The sequence below is a fragment of the Trachypithecus francoisi genome, unplaced genomic scaffold (genome assembly GCF_009764315.1).
Source record: "Trachypithecus francoisi isolate TF-2019V2 unplaced genomic scaffold, Tfra_2.0 Lachesis_group19, whole genome shotgun sequence".
In the NCBI taxonomy this organism is placed as follows: domain Eukaryota; kingdom Metazoa; phylum Chordata; class Mammalia; order Primates; family Cercopithecidae; genus Trachypithecus; species Trachypithecus francoisi.
This window is the reverse complement of record NW_022681464.1, coordinates 5,172,193-5,181,703: the sequence shown is the minus strand read 5'-3', so window position 1 is coordinate 5,181,703 and position 9,511 is coordinate 5,172,193.

The window sequence follows — 9,511 nt, the reverse complement described above, 5'->3', positions numbered from 1 at the left end:
TATTATATTAAATAATCGGGACTATTATGTGGATCAAGAGGAGAAAAACAATACATTTTTCATTCAAAAAAGAGATTACTGGATTGATGACACTATAGCAAAATTTAAAACTAGCATATTTTAATGATTAGAGGGTTGGGACTCTGTGCACCACTTCACAACCTCTGAGGACAGGAGAGAGGATGAAAGTTAAGTTGATCGCCAGTGGCCAAGGATCTAATCAATCATACCTATGTAACAAAGCCTCCAAAAACACCCAAAAGGACTGGGTTTGGAGAGCATCTGGTTGGCTGAATAAGTGGAGGTTCCAGACGGTGACACACCGGGAAGGGCATGGAAGCTCCACACTTCTTCCCCCACACCTGGTTCTATGTATCTGTTAATCTGTATCTTTTATAATATCCTTTATAATAAATTGGTAAATGTAAAAAAAAAACAAAACTCCAGCATTTTTAAAATGTGTGTATCAGAGGCTTCCAGTTTCTGATAATATCCAGGTAACTCCTACTGAACGAATTCTCTTTCACATAACTATAATTTCTGGAAGAAATATTTAAAACAGTTACTTTGAGGCACTAGAGAGAGCAAATGAAAGTAAATAGATAGAAGAAACTGATGGGAAAAGCACGAAACAAAAAGTAAAATTGTAGATCTAAATCTAACCATATGAATAGTTAAATTAAATGATAATGAAGAAACTCTCCAAGTATAGCAATGCTCAACTATGTGCTCTTTACAAAAACTACACCTTAAATATAAAGAGATGAGTTAAAAGTAAGTGCAAAAAAACTATATTATGAAAACATAAGACGACTGAGCTCTTTAGTTGCATCACTGTTATGTAGTCTTCAAGATGAAGAGTATTAACAGTGATAAAAAGGGACAATTCATAATGATAAAGGTTATTGTTCATCAGGAAGACACGGCAACCATAAAAGTATATTCTCCTAATAACAGAATACAGGACATGAGTAAAAAATCTATAGCTACCTTCCTCTGTATTGGAAAAAGAAGGTCTAAATGCTTTCTTTCTGTGATTGAGAACAAGGTAAGATGTCCACTATATATATTTCTAGTCAGTATTATATGGGAGAGCTTAGCTAGTGCATTTAAGCAAGGAAGTGAAACAAAAAGCATACAGATAGAAAGGAAGAAGCATAGTTTGTTTTATTCAACTTGAGTATCTTTCTAAAATTTGTTTGAATCTTCAAAACAGCTATTAGAACTCGCAGCTGAAATTAGTAAAGGACAGAGTCTAAGGTCAATATATAAAACTCAATTATATTTCTACATACTATTAAGAAACAGTGGCAAAATAAATTTTTAAAATAACATCAAAATATAAAATGCTTAAGGGTAAATGTTATAAAATATGTTCAAGACCTATAAACTAAAAACTATAAAACATTGCTAATAAAAATTGAAAATAGCATAAGACTTACTTATCTATTTAAGGTATATCATGCTTATGGTTTGGAAAACTTAACATTGTTATGGTGTCTTGTCTCCCCAAATTGCTCAAAATTTAAGAAACCCAAATCCAAGTCCCAGCAGGCTTTTGGTGGGGGGCAGGGGTAGAAATTAGTAAATGGATTCTAATGGTTATACAGGAATGCAACAACCCTATAATAGTGAAGACAACAACATTAGAAAACTCTTGAAAATCTGATTTTGAGGTTTATTACAGAGTCATGCAAATTTAAAAGGGCATAGTGGTACAAGAATAGAAATGCAGCTTAAGAGAATGAAAGAGCTGAGAAAAAGAAACTTAACATATAAGGTTAAGTGGTTTTCAACAAAGACGCCAAAGTAATTCATTGGAGAAAACATAGTCTTTTCAACAAATAGTGCAGAAAAAAATAGCTATCCGTTTGAAAAGAAAAAGGAAAAAAGATAACTATTTCTTAGATAAGAAAGGATAAACATAAATCATAGAGGGAAAAATTGATAAATGGGACATGATAAAAAATTTAAATACCTGACTTTTGAACAACTTTTTAAAGAAAATGAAACTGCAAGTCACAGACTGGTAGAAAATATTTGAATATGTGTATCTGACAAAGCACTTGAATTTAGAAGATGTAAAAACTCCTACAACTCAGTAATAAGAAGAAAGCAACTCAATAAAAGAAACAGGCAAGAAATGAGAACAGACATTTCACAAAGAATAGATACATGCAAAGAGCAAATAAGTGCATGAAAATATATTTTGTTTATTCATCAGGAGAGTGTAAATTAAATTATGAGATAGCACTATATACTCAGAAAATATAAAAAGACTGAGATAGCAAGTGTTCATGTGGATGGGAAGCAATTGGAACTCTCAAACATTGCTTCTGAAAACATAAAATGATACAACCGTCTTGCAAAACAGTTTGGCAATTTCTTATACACTTACTATCTGACGTAGGAATTCCACTCCTATGTACTTAAAAAGAGAATTAAAAGCATATGTTCCCAATGACTCATTGGTGAATAATTATAGCAGTGTTATTTGTAATATCCCAAAACTGGACAGGGATCAAATGTCCACCAAAAGCTGTATAAATAAACTAATTGTGGCATAGCCATATGATGGAATACTACTTGGACATGGATGCAGCTGGAAACCATCATTCTTAGCAAACTATCACAAGAACAGAAAACCAAACACCGCATGTTCTCACTCATAGGTGGGAACTGAACAATGAGATCACTTGGACTCGGGAAGGGGAACATCACACATCGGGGCCTATCATGGTGGTGGGGGAGGGATTGCATTGGGAGTTATACCTGATATAAATGACGAATTGATGGGTGCTGACGAGTTGATGGGTGCAGCACACCAACATGGCACAAGTATACATATGTAACAATATGTTATGCACATGTACCCTAGAACTTAAAGTATAATAAAAAAATAAAAAAATAAAAAAATAAAATGGGGAACAAATAAAAAAAATAGAATAAAATTGGCTACATATAACAAGATTGATAAAAGAAACCAGAAACAAAAGAGTGTAAAACAAGCAAAGCTAATTTATAGTTATAGAGAGCAAATTAATGGTTGCTTGGGATGAGAGTATGAGGTGGTGTATGTGTACTACAAAGGAAATACTATATATTTTGCTAATGGTGATATGGATGTTTAAATTTGTTGAAACATCAAACTGTATACTTAGAATGGATAATTTTTTTTTTTTTTTTTTTTTTTTTTTTAAGATGGAGTCTTTGTCGCCCAGGCTGGAGTGCACCGGCGTGATCTCGGCTCACTGCAAGCTCCGCCTCCCGGGTTCACACCATTCTCCTGCCTCAGCCTTCCAAGTAGCTGGGACTACAGGTGCCCACCACCATGCCCGGCTAATTTTTTGTATTTTTAGTAGAGAGGGGGTTTCACCATGTTAGCCAGGATGGTCTCAATCTCCTGACCTCGTGATCCACCCGCCTCGGCCTCCCAGAGTGCTGGGATTACAGGCGTGAGCCACCATGCCTGGCTTAAAATGGATACATTTTAATGCATATCAATTATACTTTGATTTATTATATATCAATGTATATAGGATTTTTGTCAGAATACTATAATTTTTTAAAGTTAATATGTTTTTTCTGGTTTTCAATTTCTTAAAAATAATTCTGTATTCTTAAATAGATTACAAATTTGCAGAAAAGCAAAAAATAACTTTCTTCTGAACCACTTGAAATTAAGTTCTTTTTTCTTTTTTTGTTTTTGAGACAAGGTCTCACTCTGTCACCCAGGCTGAAGTGCAGCAGCACAATGAGGACTCACTGCAGCCTTGACCTCTCTGGGCTCAGATGATCCTCACACCTCAGCCTCCCAAGTAGCTGGGGCCACAGAGGCATGCCACTATACCCAGCTACTTTTTGTGTTTTTTGTAGAGATGGGGTTTTGCCATGTTGCCCAGGCTGGTCTTGAATTCTTGGGCTCAAACAACCCACCTGCCTCAGCCTCCCAAAGTGCTGGGATTACAGGCATGAGCCACCACTCCTGGCTGAAATTAAGTTCTTAATTTTATGTTTCATCACCTCTGAATAACTTAATATTTCCTACAAACAAAAAGCTTCTCTTACATGACCAAGTTATAACAATCAAAACCAGAATGTTAACATTGATACGTTAACTTTGATAGCACTGATATATTAACATTGATAACTTTCAACTTTAGACCTCAGTAGCTTTTTGCAAACTGTCCCAATAATAGTCTTTTAAAGAAAATGATTGTGTTTAGTATCATGCTTTGCATTTAGTTGTCATGTCTCTTTCCTCTCCTTCAGAAAGGAACGGTTCTGCAGGCTCTTTCTTAGATTCATGACTTTGATGCTTTTCAAAATTATAGGCAAGTAATTTTGTAGGAAGTCTATCAATTTGCATTTGTCTGATATTTCCTCATGATTAAATTTATCTTTTGGAGTAATATCACAGAGTGATGCTCTGTTCTTATTGCATTCTATCTGATGGCAAACAGTTTCATGAAATGATTGATGCCTTACAAAAAGTTTATGAGGACAATTTCCTGAAGAAATCAGCAAGTTACCAATGGATAACTTATTTTAAGAAGGGATGAGATGATGTTGGAGATGAGGCCTGCAGTGGCAGATCATCAACATAAATTTGCAAGGAAAAAATTTCATTTCGTATGTGCCCAAATTGAGGAAGACCAACAGTTAACAATAGAAACAAATAGTCAACACGGTAGACATCTGAATTGGTTCAGCTTACACAATTCTGACTGAAAATTAGTAAAGTTTGGCAAACTTTCCACTCAGGGGGTGCCCAAACTGTTGTGCCCAGATCAGCTCCAGACAAGAGCAGAGCGCTTTCAGTGGAAATTCTAAACAAGTGGGATCAAGATCCTGACGTATTTCTCAAATTATAACTGGACATGAAACATGGCTTTACCAGTACAATCTTGAAGACAAAGCAAAATCAAAGCAATGGCTACCAAGAGGTAGCAGTGGTCCAGTTACCGCAAAAACAGACTGCTCAGGAGCAGAGGTCATGGCAAGTGTCTTGGCATGCTCAAGGCATTTTGCTTGTTGACTTTCTGAAAGGCCAAAGAATGATAATATCTGCTTATTATGAGAATGTTTTGAGAAGGTTAGCCAAAGCTTTAGCAGAAAGATGCCTGGAAAGTTTCATTGGAGAGTCCTTCTCCGCCACAACAATGATCTTGCTCATTCCCCTCATCAAACACGGGCAATTTTGTGAGAGTTTTGATGGGACTCTACTTTACAGTCCTTATTTGGCTCCTTCTGAGTTCTTTTTGTTTCCTAATCTTAACAAAATCTTTAAAGTGCACCCATTTTTCTTCAGTTAATAATGTAAAAAAGACTGCATTTACATGGTTAAATTCCCAGGACCTTCAGGTTTTTAGGGATGAACTAAATGGCTGGTATCATTCCTTACAAAAGTTTCTTGAATGTGATAGAACTTATGTTGAGAAATAAAGTTTATAATTTTTATTATTTATGTATGTATGTATTTATTTATTTGAGACAGGGTTTTATTCTGTTGCTCAGGCTGGTGTGCAACGGCGCAATCAAGGCTCTCCACAGTTTTGATCCCCCAGGCTCAAAAATCCTCCCACCTCAGCCTCCCAAGTAGTTAGGACTACAGATGTGTGCCACCACTCCCGGCTAATATTTTGATTTTTTTGAGACAGGGTCTCACTATGTTGCTCAGGCTAGTCTCTAACTGTTGGCCTCAAGTGATCCTCCCACTTTGGCCTCCCAAGTGTTGGGATTACAGATGTGAGTCACCGCACCTAACCACCTTTGTCCTTTTTTTTTTTGGAGATGGAGTCTTGCTCTGTTGCCAGGCTGGAATGCAGTGGTGTGATCTCGCTTACTGCAGCTTCCACCTCCTGGGCTCAAGCGATTCCCCTGCCTCAGCCTTCTGAGTAGCTGGGACTATAGGTGAGTGCCACCATGCCCAGCTAATTTTTTTTTTGTATTTTAGTAGAGACAGGGTTTCACTGTGTTGGCTAGGATGGTCTCCATCTCCTGACCTTGTGATCTGCCCACCTTGGCCTCTCAAAGTGCCAGGATTACAGGTGTGAGCCACTGCTGCCAGCCACCTTTGTCCCTTTTAAGTCAAACTGATGGTGTTTTCACTAATGATTCTTTCAAAAATGCCATGTGTTTTCTTGTGAGGGTTTGATCTCTGCCTAAAGCTATTTCTTCTTCTTCTTTTTTTTTTTTTTAGAAGGAGTTTTGCTCTTGTTGCCCAGACTGGAGTGCAATGGCATGATCTCAGCTCATTGCAACTTCTGCCACCGAGGTTCAAGTGATTCTCCTGCCTCAGCCTCCTGAGTAGCTGGGATTAAAGGCATGTGCCACCACGCCCAGCTAATTTTGTACTTTTTAGTAGAGACGGGTTTTCTCCATGTTAGTCAAGCTGGTCTCAAACTCCCGACCTCTGGTGATCCTCCCACCTCGGCCTCCCAAAGTGCTGGGATTACAGACATGAGTCACTGCATCTGGCCTCCTAAAACTATTTCTTAATTTTATTATTGTTTGTCCTGGAGAGGCTGAGGACAAAATGTTAGCACCCTGTCTAGAAATCTCCTTAGCTAGATCATCCATTGCATTAAGTAAAAATTTCTATTTTTCATGTGATAGCAGCTGACCATTTTGCTTTACTTTCAACCAGTACATAACAAGGGTCCTCTTTCCTCCAGCTTCTGATAACATTGTCCTCACTTTCCTTTAGTACTTCCAGGTACTTTCTGCCAACAGCAAAGCCAATATTAGCTTCTAACATACTTGGAACTTCCATTCTCAATATAGGCCAGGTCAGAATACAAGAGTACAAATACTGATAGTGGTGTCGTTCATTGATTAACATACCCTCTAAGGCTATAATTTATTGTAAATTGCCATTTTGAAATGTTCTTTAATCTATACACTTCAGATTCTCAATGTATATTTTTCTAGATTTGGATTACACTACCTGAATTGCTTGTCTAGTTTTTCATCCACAAAATCTTGTCTGTTACTTTATGTTATTTTCCATGTATGTATTTTTTAGTTTCTCTCATTCTTTTATTTTTTTCTTTTCCTTTAGTTGTTTCTTCTTTCAATTTCATTTTGGTAAAATACTCATTTTCATCTTCTTCTAAGACCTTTCTTCACGTGCCCTGAAAGAAATAAAGAAATGAAGCTGTTTTCAGAAGGAAGTTCTGTCGGTGGATTGTTTACCTGCGACTCAAACACAAACTCCCCCATAGGAAGGATGAGTTCAGTGATAACTACCCAAGCACAGTGAGACCACTTCCCACATTTTACAATTACTGAGCACTAAGACCTTGTCATCAGAGGATAGTGGTTAGGTGGTGAGGACACCTTGGCTCAGGTGACAGATTCAGGAGTGGGGCTAGAGACACGGGTGGGGCTTGGCAAGAGGGGTGGAGCCTGAGTGGAACCAAGTTTGGCAAGATGACTAGAGTCATTAGGGGTGACTGCAAAGGCCAGGCTCTTGCCAAGCTGGTCACAATCTGTACTGAGCTATGACACCGTGAGCTGCTTGGCCCTTTAGTGAAAAAAACTGCTAGAAGCTCAGAAGGCTCAGAGTGTTCTCTCTGCTCCCCTCTCAGAAGACAGAAAAACTGAGGCCCCCAGATGGAAGGGTTTTAGGGTGGTCCTGGTGTCCTCCTCGAGCCATAGATTCAGAATAGCCCCTTAAAACTGGTGTGACAAAGGCAAGGGGCACAAAAAGGTGTGGTTCATAAAGCAAGGTTTAGAGGAACCTCAAATCAGAAATGATAAGCAATGCTCATCCCTCAATGGATTTGCAGGAGCACCCTCCATGCGCAGAGATCTTGGAGTACATATTGTGTAGTATTTGGCTGACTTGACTGATCACGGAGTGGGAATATCTCGACTGAAAGGGGGTAAATAACTCCTTGATGAAGAAGTGGATTCAATAAGAAGGAGAATCTAAGGGGACAAATTCCTGTATAAAATCAGAGTGGTGGTTATCCAAAGGGGTTAGATTTGCCTTCCAGAGGAGAATGAGTCCCTCATGGTGGGGCACTTGGGGTAACAGGCACTTCCAGGCTTGTCTCTGGAAGTCCCAAGAGTTTAGCTCCCAATGGCCTCCATTTTATCTTTCAGTGGAAGGCTGAGGAACCTGCTGAAGGTGAGGGAGTGAGAATCTTTTTATAATTTGAGACTATTTGGTTTAGATGGATTGCATTTTGAATCTATCACATAGAGGGTCAAAATCTCGTTATACTATCCAAATCAACATCAGAAGTTAGTGAGAGATTCAGCATTCTGAAAGCTGAAGTTCATATATAGCTGTCTCAACTCTGGCTCAACTCAGCAGAGCAGGGCTGGAGTGGCAAGGTGGCACAGAAGTGTGGCAGAGCTACATTATGTGAGTTAGAGTTGAGATGTGGCCAAAACGCATCAGAATTCCCTAGAGCAGCAGTCCCCAACTTTTTGGCACCAGGGACCAGTTTTGTGGAAGACAATTTCTCCACAGACTGAGGGAGGCAGGAGGGGATGGCTTAGGGATGATTCAAGTTTGTTACATCTGTTGTACACTTTGTTTCTATTATTATTACATTGTAATATCTAATGAAATAATTATACAACTCACCATAATGTAGAATCAGTGGGAGCTCTGAGCTTGTTTTCCTGCAACTAGACAGTCCCATCTGGGGGTGATGGGAGACCGTGACAGATCTTCAGGCATTTGATTCTCATAAGGTACCCACAACCTGGTTCACAATAGGCTTCATGCTCCTATGGGCATCTAATGCCACCACTGATCTGACAGGTGGTGGAGCTCAGGTGGTAATGTGGGTGATGGGGAGTGGCTGGAAATACAGATGAAGCTTCGCTTGCTTGCTCACCACTCAAGTCCTGCTGTGCAGCCTGGTTTGTAACAGGCCACAGATGGTACAATGGAAATAAAAGAAGCCCTGATTTGTAGAATTTCACACTTTCCCTTGGTTGATTATACCCACTATGGCAAATTTAAAGTTCCCAATCTGATGTAACTGAAAGAGTGGAACTGGAGAGATGCACAGTAGTACAGCATTACAGAGCACTTCCACCATAGATGCAACAGACAAAATAACATCAAGAGCACAAATAATAGTAAAATGTAATATAATCATTAGAAAGGGTGAGCTTTTAGTATTACCTTTGGGATTTTTAAAAAACATCTATGTTGAAATATAATTCACATACCATAAAATTCACCCATTTAAAGTAAAACAATTCAGTGATTTTAGTATATTCATAGAATTTGTAACCATCACTACAATCAGTTTTACAACATTTTAATCATCTCAAGCAGCAACATTATATAAATTTGCAGTCACTCCCCATTTACCCCCAAGTGCCCTCCTCCTTGGCTCTGGGCAACCACTGATCACTGCCTGTTGCACCAAGTTACCCTTTGTGGACATTTCACAAAGTCTATTGTGACTTGCTTCTCAGCATGTTGTTTCCAAGGCTCATCCATGTAATGGCATGTATCTAGCCTTACCCATTTTGTTGT